This window comes from Aquila chrysaetos, chromosome 16 (assembly GCF_900496995.4).
Source record: "Aquila chrysaetos chrysaetos chromosome 16, bAquChr1.4, whole genome shotgun sequence".
Lineage (NCBI taxonomy): Eukaryota > Metazoa > Chordata > Aves > Accipitriformes > Accipitridae > Aquila > Aquila chrysaetos.
In genome coordinates, this window is record NC_044019.1 from 16,224,899 (window position 1) to 16,238,073 (window position 13,175).

General features: G+C 35.4%; 1 protein-coding gene across 1 annotated transcript in view; it reads right to left on the reverse strand.

Moving 5' to 3' along the window:
• The window catches only part of PDE3B (phosphodiesterase 3B), a 95,269-nt gene that overhangs the window by 51,253 nt on the left and 30,841 nt on the right, over positions 1–13,175 (reverse strand).

Here is a 13,175-nt window from a genome sequence, read left to right on the forward strand (position 1 = left end):
CTGATTGCATATAATGACTGTCAAGTATAAAATATTTGTTCAGTGAAACTACAAGATTGGTTGGTTTTATAGAAAAAGTTTATGTACTCCATCAGTTTGACATGTTGGATATGGAAGCAAAAATAACTGCTGTATATGTAAAAAAAAAAAAAAAAAGAGACTATTTTGGCTGGAAAATACTTTCTAGAAAGCATCTACCACCATGTCCTTTGGCTGTGGTATTCTTTGCGGCAATAATATAAATTTTTGTGCTCTCAAGTTGCTAAGTCTTTTAAAAGACAACCTGTGCCCTCTTTCCCTGAAGAGCTTACATTCCCAAGACAGTTTCCTTAAAATCCAGTATTAAACTGAGAAACTGCAAAAAGAATCACATAAGTACCACCCTTTTTGGAACTTGCAGACATGCTTTTTTTTTTTTCCACTCAGAGGCAATTTGTGACTCGCATTTTATAATATTATGATGACAGAGACTACTTAAGTGGATAGATTGACAGATAAGAGAAAAAAATATTTTTTCTTTGAGAAGACACCAGTCTGCACTTGGACAATACCGAAAGCCACTGCCAAGCAGAAACAAGTTTAGAGGTCAAAACCAAGTGCCAGTAATGCTATCTTGAACAATAATCACTGTATCCAAAGAATGCTTTTGCTGATGCATTAATATTTCTACTGTGATGAGGGAAAAATGCAGACTGAACCTCATAGGATTGCCAGATGTCCTGTATAATTAAGACGTTATGTTCTAGTGGTCAAATCCAATGCCTTATGAAAAGCATATAGCGTATGGCTTTTCCTGTATTTCTGTGGTAACAGTTGTTTCTCCAAACATGCAGAAATCAAGGCTAGGGGGCATCCAGAAGAAGTGGTTATTATGCAGATAAATTGTACTTTCCATGCACAGTTGATCTACATATGCATAGTTTAGTTCTCTGCCATTGTCCCACATTTTAGCATCTAAACTCTGGCAACCCTAAAACACTGCCAAATATCTACAGACAAACAAAGAGTTTGTTTCAGCTCCAGATGTGATTGTGACTAAGGAGCTACTTCTGACCTCCCTCCTCTCTCCCACTGACCTTGGCAAAATACTTGTCAAATGGGACTATTTATATTCATGAGTTGCCCTCTCATAACTGGTTCATTACTGCATCATCAGTCTGTATAGAAAACGATTACTGGTAGTAAATGATGCAAATTTGACTTTTTTTTATACTATTAACATGCAAATGCTTGAACCAAATTGCTACAGGCTTGTGGGAAAGGAAAAGTTAAACTGCTGAGAAATCAGCATACTACATAGTGAGCAGATAAACATATGTCATTCTCAACAGAGCATTTACGCTAATATAGGCAGTGAAAGGCTGGGAGACTGTTTTTCACTCACAATTTAGAAAAACTTGGATGCCACTGGAGTAAATGACAGAAGTTGCCTGCCACAGCAGTGGAGACGGCTCTCCAACTAGATATTCGTTGGACTTCAATTTAAACCTAAATCTTCAGAATATATGTAAGACGGTGAAATATTCCAATGAAAAAAACAGCTCAAGAGACTTTTATCATCAGTTTAAAACTGTCAGTCAGCACGTGAAACTATTGAGTCAAACCAAGGGGATAGAAATTGTTAACTGAACCTGAAGTCAAACCAAAGATAAATGCTGAGATTTCTAATATTAATGTTGTAATAAATTAAAACAACCCATTTAACATTCTTACATATGCTGTGCAAGTGGTAGCCCAAATTTGTTTGCAGTATTGTAAAGAACGTGCAAAGTAAACTCTTGGAAGTTATAAATAAAGTAATAAAAGCACTAAAATTATGATAATCTTTTGAAGCAATCTGATAAATCCGAAGCATTCAATATATACATCTCTTAACTCCAGGAAATGTGAATTACCTGGTTTCTCAACTGGTGGAAATAGGTTGATAATGCATGACTCAAGATGAGAATTGCTGCAGTTTCACGTAGAGTTGAATCTACCCCAGTGAAGCGCGACATTTTTCTAACCATTAGGCCCTCTCATACCCATCCATTAGGCAATTAGTGTGGTGCAAGCTGCTACTTTTCAGCTGTTCCATCTGAAGCCTCTTACTGTTTTTAAAAAACAAAATACTTTAAGTTATCACCCCTCAGAGAAAATACACTGGGAATGTATTACTACACTGGAAATAAAAGCAAATCCATCGGCAATTACTGCAGAACAGCTGATGTATCATAAACTAGCCAAACCATAGTAACATACCCAGCCACGCATCTAAATGACTATGGTATAAAAAGTTAACTTAGACCATTCTAAGTAAGGAAACAATTCAGTAGTTCTTTTTATTCCATGCATTTAGTGTGACCTCTTATGTTCTTTACCATAAACCTTCCAAACTGTGAATAGAATACAAATTAATTTTCTAATGAGTTTTCTATAATGTTATTAAAAAAAACAAAAACACAAACAACCTTCTCCATGTCCTCCAAGGCAGATGAAAGCATTATGATAAATATTTTAAAGACAGACCAAGACAGAAAGACAATTGAAATAGACTGGTTATCAGCATAACAACACTGTATCAGACAGACATTCTTTGTCATTCAGCTATTACAACCACAAAATGATCCTTTTTCGTCATACTTTCAACCTGAAACAAAACAAGGCATAGCTCTTTAAAAGTGTTATCAACTATAGAATTCATTGCATATCTCTAATTATCTACACTGATTATTTTCTCTGAACACATTCAACCTGTACCTGAAGAGAGGATAAATGATTGCTGGAAAAGGAAAGGCTTTATCATAATCACATACAACAGAATTGAGGGCTATCAGTATTGTAACATTTCAAGCAAAACTGCAAAGCATAAATGCAGGTTTCTTAAAAGCATCACAGTGCTTTACTGTACATAAAACTCCAATATTTGAATTGAAATATATAAAAATCTGCTATACAGTAATGCATAGTATAATATACACATATATATATTTGTAATAGAGTTGTATAGTATATAAACAGCACTTACAGTGTTCTAGACATTAAAAACGTTACAGTTAGTGTTTTAGGATCACAGTACCACTGCCACGTGCTGCTGTATTATAAACAAAAATTTCAGTTCATGACTGACAGAACTTGTTCTATTGCAGCAGAACAATTAATTAGCTGTCACATTCCTTTTTGGCGATGCGTGTAAGTAGTTCATCATCACTTACTCAAGCGAATGGGAAGCATTTTTAAAATTCAGTGTAGAAAATGTATCTCTGAGATTCTTAGTCTCATAAGGTAGCCTCAAGTTTGATGTAATAATTATGTTTAGAAAATATCATGCTAATGTGTGTATAAATAGGAAAAGAAGCAAACGCATTCATTGTCAATGTACTAAGATGACTTAGTTTTGAGGGATTTACAGATGGGTAAATGAGAGAGAAAATTTGTCCATCAGCAAGAAATATAGCAAGTGTGAGTTGCCACACTTCAAAGACTATGGATCAGGTCCACAGAAAGAGCACAGTACTCTGCTGCTTTGTTGTTCCGTGTATGGCCCCGTACTTGCTGAATGCAGTCCAAAACCACTGAACAGGTTTTTTTTACTTCCTCTGGCTTTGGTATAGTGCTTACCGTGATAACACCTGAATATTCACAAACATTCTTACAAAATTAGTTACAAAATGCTTGTAAAATATTGGAGTACTTTACTGATTAGTAACTTAAATAAAAATAATTAAAAATAATCTTGCTAAATTTGGATGTCTAACTGAATGTTCACTTTCTTTTGCCACTTACATAGATTTTAGGTGTTCAAAGCATGGTTGATTGTCTTCAGCTACAGCAGAGTGTTACCATTACAGCAAATCAGATCCATAGTCTCAAACAAAAACAAAACCAAAAAACAAACCACACCCCAAAAAACACACATACAATTAGTAACTACTTGGGAAAAGCTAGATTTTAGTGACTCACAAAGGATCTCACACACACAAAGAAAGATCAATGACAAAGAATAAAATTCAGTTCTCCAATGTAATGTTCAACTGCCTCAAGACTAAGCCCATCTCTTCTTTTTTTCTGACCTCTGACTTATCCTTTACACTTATTTGGGGGCACAGAGAACTGGGAACTACAGTGAGAAAACAAAACAAAAAAATCTCTCATTATTCACTGTGATGCACCACAAATTTCAGGATTTGGGGGGCAGAGGGAAACAAATTCCAATTATGGAATTGTATAATTAGAACTTGCAAAATCATAGGCACTTCTATTTCCAGAATTATTTAATTTTTTAATTCCTTCAGAAACACAGCCCATTTAGCTTGTTCTCAAGAAGGCAAAGCAAAACTCCCAAATTCCATCATAAGTCATCACCCTGATGGAGAGACAAGCCACCAGAAGATCAATCCATTGGAGCAAGCAATGGTAGAAGTCAGGTTAGTATCTTTTATTCAGATGAGTATTAGAAAGCACTGAGAGCCTTTCTTAGGTGCTTGCTTGCAGCAGAGGGAGATGGTGTCATTCAGGCTCCTGATTGCAATGTTCCTCAGCAGGCACAAACTCCTCTTTGTCTTCTCGAATACAAGATTTACATCCCTGTCCCTTCCAGCATGAATCCAGACCCATCCCTTACCTCCTTACTCCAGTTTCATTCTTCAGGTATCTCCAGCTATGTTTGCTTCTCAAGCTTCTCATCATAACCTCCTTGTCTAGCATGTCAATCTCATTACTCCAGACATAAAATTATCCCATTCTCATTCAAGTTCAAACGACCATTTGAACCTCCTCTCCTTCAGCCCCAACTTCTTCCCTTCTGCTTACCAAAACATTTTAACTTATTTTCTTCCCCACACCCACATCCAGTTCTTATCTCTACTGCAATCAAATCAGGCAAGACAAGGCAAGGGAGAGACAAAGCACAGAAGAAACCATCCTCCTGTTCAGTTTTGGGGCACAGCCCAAGCTCAGACCTGAAACTATAGGCCAAGACCACTTCAGCTAGGATCATACACATTATGGTGGAATCTTCAGGTACTGTGCTATAAAGATAAAAGAAGTTTTATTAAGCATATGCAAAATACAATTTTTAAAAAATATAGCTGATCTGAGAGCAGATTTTCACAAAGATAACAATACACACATCCTTGCCATAAAGGCCATTTCTCTTCAATTTCCAGTCTTGTCCTACAACAGAGGAGTTTGAGACAACATTGGTCTTAAACCAATGAAAGAAAAAGGAAAGAAAGAATAAGGTAAGTTTAGTTTGTACCAAATTAGTAGTTTTCATTTTGCAAAAGGGAGGCAAAGACAAGATAAATCATAATTTGGAAATCAATTTACTAATCAGTTTTGGCTAGACCGGCTTAACAAAAGTTTGACTTCATTTCAGAACCCTATATCTAACCTAACAGATGCTCTCCTCCTATGTGCAGAGCTAAAAAAATAAACCATACAAATTTCTACTCAAATATATCTATATTCAGTCCATGTTTTATATTTTCATGACCTATAGCATTATATAAAAATGAACTTTACGTACTTGTAATTTGAATTCCTCAAGAGGGACTCCACGCATTCATGCTAACAAAATACATCAAATAAAAGCAACTCCTGTATCAATACTTGCCGTCACATACACCAGCTGCCCCTGCCTTTGGCATTCCAATCAAATAAGATTCTTCCAGTTCCTCAAACTCCTAATAACTGGTAATTCAGGTGACAAAGTGTAACATGCACAAACAGTATAAATATTCAGAATCAATTTCTGAGAACACTTAACTGGAAGAAGGAAACAGTAATTTTTTCCCTAAAAGTTCCTCATGGTTCAGGTTATGCAGAGATTGTAAACCAATGAAGATGAAAGAAAAAATATTATTAAATATTTAGAGGGGGAACATTTGGCAAAATTAAACATTAGATCTAGAACTTGGGTCTACAGAATAATATTTTCGAAAAGTATTAACAGAATTCTGTAGCAAATTTACAGTAACAGATAACTGTGTAGCCTACATTTGAATTCAAATTTGCTCTGAGACAAAAGCTAGTTATTAATCATTAGGGATACAAGCCAAGAGATTCTTTATAATTATCTTAAAATAAGGTAGGTTTATATTGGGAATTCGGCTACTGTTATTTTCACTCATGTAAGTTAAAAAAAAACCATAATTAAGTTTATTAGCATCAAAATCTCTGATTAAATTAAAAAAAAAAACCAAAAAAACCAAACAACCAACCACAACAGAATATGACTTTAAAACTGTTAATTTACTTGTGCTTTCTTCCCTCCTCTTCTGTATGCAACTGGAATCAAGAATACCCACTTGAATGACAAAAGAATTAACATTGTTCCACTGGTTTAAACAAGAATATAAGCTAGCTACTGGATCAGACCACAAACCTCCCTATCCTAGTATCCTGTTTTTGACAAGTCAACAGAAGATTCCAACAGAGAAATAAAAAAATCCGTTCTCCCGAACCTTCCCAGTATCCAGCAATCTGCAGCTCAAGTGCTTCCTCAAAGTGGCACTGTATTTAATAGCTCTCAATGAATTTTCTTCCTTAAACTTCTGGCATCTGCAATGTCTTATAAAATAAGTTTCATAGCTTAAAATACACACCATCTCAAGCAGGCTCAAACATCTGATACCCCTAGCCTCTTATGGCTTTCTCTGCCATTCATGATTTCACAGACCACTGTCATATGCTCCCTAGAGCTATCTTTTTCCATGATGCAGTCACAGCCCACTGTACTGAGTCTGGCTGGGATGGAGTTAACTTTCCCCATAGCAGCTCTCATAGTGCCTTGTATGAAAGGTTTCCAATAGCTTTCATTAGCCTTGTTACCTCTATTTCCTTTTCCAGTCTTGCCTTTTAGAAATCCAAGCAGACTGTATCAGATGGATCTTTATTATCTACAAACTTGCTGGTTCCTTCAAATAATCTCATAAGTTTGTTTGATGCAAGACTCACTAACAATAGCAGTGTTGACTCTTCCCCAAAACATCACCTTTCTCTGAAATGAGTAATGTTAATGTTTGTTATGATGTCTACCAAATTGCCTGCTGTGAAAGTCATTATTATTGGCCAACAGTTCTTCAGAGGTCTCCTGGGAACTTTAATAAAGTGACATGACACCAGCCAACTTTCAGTCAGCTGGGACCTAATCAATTTTAAGTAAAAAGCTGCATATTACATTCAGCAATTTGGTTGTTTCACCCTCAAGTTTCTCGAGAGCCTTGGGCATGCATTATTTGGTCCTGACATTTTGCTGTTTTCCCTTTAACAAATTTCTTTTACAACGCTTAAATTTGTCTTAAACCCTCTGAAACATTGCCTGTAACTTCCAGCATAGGAATTTTCTCCAAGTTCTCCCACAGCGGACGTTATCAGAAAGAATCTTTTCTTTTCCTGCTGTGGCCTCACCTTATATGAACGCTCTTTCTATTTCTGAAAACCTACTAGTCCTACAGGCATTCTGGGAGGCTTCAAGTTTCTTCTGCATTTGTACAAATATTATTAATAATTTTTTATAATTTTCTACAAGTCGCTCTTCAGATTATTTTTTATCTGCCTTGGACTATTACATTTAAGCTGTCTGTTCCAGATACAAGCTCAACTATTTTCAAGAATGCTTACTTTTTCCTATGAGCCTTTTTTACCATCCAGTTTAATCACGGCATCTTTCTTTTTATCCTTGCACCTTGTTTTGAAAAATGGCACACATTTGTCTCAAGTTTCCAGTATGATGTCTTTGAATCGTCTCTATGCCACCTGCAGGGATTCTAATTTATTTACTTTCCCCTTTAACAATTTTTCTGAGCATAAGTGTAACGGGTCTTCTGGTTTCCATTGCTCCAATATGAATTTTGAATGATTGCTGACATTGCAATCATCATTACAGATATGCTCTCTGATTGTTATTTTGAAGCAGATCCTAAATATTCCTCAGGAAGAAGTTAACAGTTGCTTTTCCTCTTCTGGTTTCTCTTATTGTTCAATAAACAATCATTGATGGCATCTAAAGATTTAATTTGAGCACTCCATCCTCATGCAAAATCTAAACAATCTACATAAAGATATATTTCATTACTGTAGTTTTAAAATTCTTACGGTGCCACAAAATGCAAGATCTCTGAAGGGAGACAAAGTCTTGTTGAAACATTTTAAAAATTCTTAGCTATTTACCTGCTTTCTTAGCTGACAGCAGAGGACCAGACAAGTGCTTGCAAGAGTTTCCATAATTATTCATATGTATACTCAGTTGAAGACATAGTCACATTATCTGCACAAAACATTTATTGTTTTAACTCACATAAACCATCTACTTCAATACACAGTAATGGCTCTTGACAGGATTGACATTGCACAGTACAGCTTCGTGAAGAGATACTCATTCTGGCTTCCAAGATGTTTTGGTTTTTTTTAACCATCGTGATATGTAACTCATTCTTTATCTAGCAATTAAAATTAATATCGATATTAACTCCAACTCACTCAATACCCAACAACTTAGAATTATCTGGATTCTTTAGACTTGTGAGATTTTCACTAATCTTAAATACATAGATGACAACTTGTAAAAAAAAGCAATACTGTTCTTTCTTTTGTTCAGACTGGTTTGTAAGATAGTTTTTGCAAACTTTTCTACTGAGTTTTTTCTACCCGTAATACCACTATTCATTTCTAACTTTCTTGATAAAGCCTGGTGTAAGGGACTACCCAATTTTTAAAGTCCTATAACATAAATCCAGTATACTACTGATGCAATGAGGAATTCTTGTAGACCTTAGAAGCACATTTTTCTTTTACAGAATGTTTAGTAATGATTTCTTAGTGGTCCAGTCCATCAAACAGCTGCTTCAACCCTTATAACAGTTAATGAAGCTATTAACAAGCTTCAAGAAATCAAAGTCTCAAAAGAGACTGTAGCACCTCAATCTAATGGAGGAGAGTGACATCTACCAGAGCCTTACCAGATGCAAACCTGTTTTAAGCACTGAAATCCCAGCTTGCTGTATGATCCAGCACCTTTCCTACTCCAGGGTTCCTCTGCTGCATGTTTGATCTCTCACAAAAAAACTCAAGATTCACTAATTAATTGGGTAAACATGCATCAAATCTTTCTTCAGGAACAGGTCTACAGAGGGATTTCAGAATTATTTCTTTAGCTCAAGTACTAGCAGTTAAACTAAAGATCAGTGGGTTCAAAATCTACCTGTAATCTGTTTATGAAAGACAACAAAATTTGATATGATTCACAAACTGAGAATTTTAAAATAGATTTTGTGCTTACAGAGTAAAACAGTTTAAAAATTCTAATGTGAATCATGTATATAGTTTATTCATTATATATTACATACTTTGCTGATGTAATCTAATGAAGGACATGAATCATATGGTATCCCTTCTTTCCCCAGTTTAAGAAGTGCAAATTTCTGAGAATTCGCCCACACAGAACACACTTCTTTAAAGGAAGACACAGACTTATGCTTTTAAGCAAGATATACTTTATAGCCCATTCTATCATGAATTACTTCAGCAGCATTAAACAGCAGCATCCAAAATCAACAAAGGTTTCATACCCATGTGGGGACAAAAGAACTAAATTAAAACTATCAACAAGAGGTTTTAATTTGTGAAGAGTTTGGTCACTGATATTAAAGGCAACTAATGCTGCAGTCAGAGAGCATTGCAATGTTTTGGTAAAGCATATGAACATTTTCCTCCAAAATTCACAAGATTTAACTAAAATGCAAAGTTAAACATGAGTACAACTTAAGATTTATATCATGTTCACAGAATTTTTCAGGTTTCAATGATATTTAAAGGCATAATATGATGTGAACACACAGTTGCTATGACTGCTGTACTATACAGTGAGAACATACTACAGCCGTCTAATGCACGTTTCAGAACACTAAACTTTTAGTCTGCTCCCACCACCTCTTGAAACGTAGATTCAATACATGCTGATAAGTTTACATTAACACAGTAAGCTAACAGACTGTTTGAGGTACTGGTTAAAGTAATGAGGATATCTCTAGTTTTTTGCAAGTTTAAATCCCAAGAAAGGAAAGGTGGGGCATATAAAGTTGTACAGCCTATTTCTACAATGACAGAAGTGTTATGAGTAGTAGTCAAAGGTACCGAGATGTTTCTAGTTCATTCATACAAGCTAGCAAGGAGTATGTTAGAAAACTCCTAGAGAACTACAAGCTAAAAAACTTCGGTAGTACTAGCTTAGTAGCCACAGTGGCTGGAGTTCAACATTGACTCAGTACTTAAATATTTGCTCAGCTCCTTTCCCAGGATTCACAGCCTGAGAAGAATTATGTGCTACTGCAAACATGCCCTCAGCAGTACCTGAACTAGTTAGCTATATCTACACAAAATTTCACACTAACAGGTACACAGTCTTCTAGGATAATTCCATTTGAAAGGAACCTCAAGAGGTCTTAGAGTCATAATACATCAATAGTAGATGTTTTCTATGAAGGAATAAATGTTATCCCGTATCCCCATCTTACCTTTATACCAAAAGGAGTAGTTGCCAGTTTTAATTCCCTTGTGATAATTTCCATTTCAAGCCTTATTTCTGCTAGGGTTAGAACTTCAAATATTAACAAGCAGTTAAGTTTTTACATCATGGATGGAATTCCCCTTGCAACTGCTGTAACCCAAAATGGGATGGTAACCATTAGCCATCCAAAGTAATTTGGGGACCACTGCTGTACAACATGCAAGAGAACCAATTATTTGGCCAAAATAATGGTCAGTTTCTGAAATAAGGCAATGAGGCCAAGCTACCAAGAGCAGAAAGAGAATAACTAATATTTCACAAAATATGCTATGAATCCACTCTAGGAACAACACATTAAAGTGGTTGCCTCCAAAAAAGAACAACCCAAAAGGAAATCACAAAATAAAACCTATGTGTCCAAATTGCCTCCAAAGACTACATTAGGCATTACCGTATTTGAGTTGAAACTAATTCTTTCACACATCATGCCTACCTTACCTACAAAACCTTCCCTTTTTTGGCAGCCATATGTGAACTATCCCTCATAGAAGTGTTTATTCTGGGCTACAGAGACAAAAAGCATCTTCACTGCTTATGTACAAATATATTGTAACTTTATAAGTGCACCTTATCAGCCAACTTTCCTATTAATTGCTGTATAACACAAGCTAACCAAAATCAAGCTATATCTGTTGAAGTCTCCTAGCCTTTCAGGATATTTCTGAAGACATAAGCTTTATACTTGTTTAACTTCATATCTGGAAAAGTCAAATGAAAAGTAGGAAAATAAATTTACAGGATCAAAGTTAGATTAAATTTGTACTTTCATAATCTTTGTATAAACAATGAGCAAAACAAGCAAATCTTACTGTTAGCCAATTATCAGTGAAAGATTATTCCATTTCCAGCATCTCATACTAACAGCACACATCTTCCCAATTTATTCCATTTCCCTATTAAAACTTAATTTTTTCTATGTAAGTGAGCAGAAGAGTTCTGAAAAGTTCTGTTGACTCTACACTGTGTTCCACAATTTTAAAATTGTGGTTGCCAGTTTAGGATGTATTGAAAACCTATGAAAAAAGCCTAGATGATAAATAATGCAGCTTTAATATATTGTGATACTACACTGAAAATGTAACTTTTTGAAAAGTAACATTGGACTGCTAAAAATAATCCAGCAAATAACATATCAAAAAGTTATAAAGAACCAGCATGGGTATTCCTTGCAAGTCTAGAGAGAAATGCTTCTCAGTTTGTCTATTATAAATTTACAGAGAGAAGTTTTTGGATCAGAGCCCAGTTACAGTCTCACAAACTAATAGAACATACAGGATGGGAACTAAGAAACCTGAGACAAGAATGGCTGCTGTAGGTTGTACTGCAATTAGGAAATGTAATAAAAGCCTGTTGCTTTGTCTCAATTTAAGGTAATTGTGGTTAACCCACAGGTGTTCTTGAAAATTTCATTTTAATATTTCATATCCTTAATTCAAGGAGATATTATAGTAACTGTTTAAACTGTTCAACAAATTAAACAGGTTCATTTTTTTAAAAAGCATTATAGAAATTCAATGTTTTTTGTATAGTATCACAGAGCAACAACTTTTAAAATTTGAAGTAGGATTGTTGTAAGATCCTAAGTCATAAACAATGAATTACTTCTTAAGAAATCATTTAATTATTATTTTTACTGTTAACAGATGACCTAGCAAGGAAAAAGTGACCTTTTCTCTGTCTATAAAACTGTATTTTGGGGTCCCTGCTGTGGCTGCCGTTTGAAGTCAGTGACATTGAAAGGATAATTTTTTGAATAATCCATTTATTTACAAAAACTACGAAGTTTGTTCTCTGTGAACAAGAGCAGAACCTGCAGAATACTTGTAAAAACCCAAACCATATGTCCAAGATGCAGCCATTTCTCTGTAAGTATGCTAAGACAGATATAGTAATTCCAACTGATCTTACATAACAGAATCAACAACTTTCCCCTGCAAAAGGAAATGAATGTAATAGCATGGTATCTTTTCTTAGTGAGCTGATTTTTCTGCTGTTCATTTGTCTCCAGGTGTTTTGCATAAGAATCTGCTATGGTTGGGCAGAACTTTGAGTGGCATCATCCTGCAACAAAAATTCCTAATGGCAGACAGTTATCAACCTCCAGAAAACAGCCAAACTAAATGTTACTGCAATGTATTCGTTCTAAGGACATACAAAGTCATTAACTTTGACATATCAAGCTGGTCTCTAAAATCACCTTAAAATAATTTTTAAACAAATTAGTTATTGTCACTGCTAGATGTCATGTATATTGCTACACTGAACTCATGATTGTTGCAAATTCTGCCCAAGGAACTGGTCAGTAGACGGTTAAACTCCATAGACTACTTTTTTACAGCACAGGAACCAGAAACCATTAGAAAGAGCTAGGACAAGCCAAGTCCAAAACAAAAAGAGGCAGTTCTTCAGTAGCAGGTAGTAAGTAACCTGCCTTATTAAAGGAAGTTGTGGATGCAAGAAGTTTAAAAAAGTTCAAGGGGAAACTGGGCAAAGGAGAAAGTGCCCATATGTTGAAGGGGAGACTGAACAGGCACTTGTAACTAAATAGCTAAACCACATTAGGAAGTCCCCTGAGCCGAAAACAGGTGGAAGTTGGGAGTGTATGAAGGGGGGGGGGGGGGGGGGG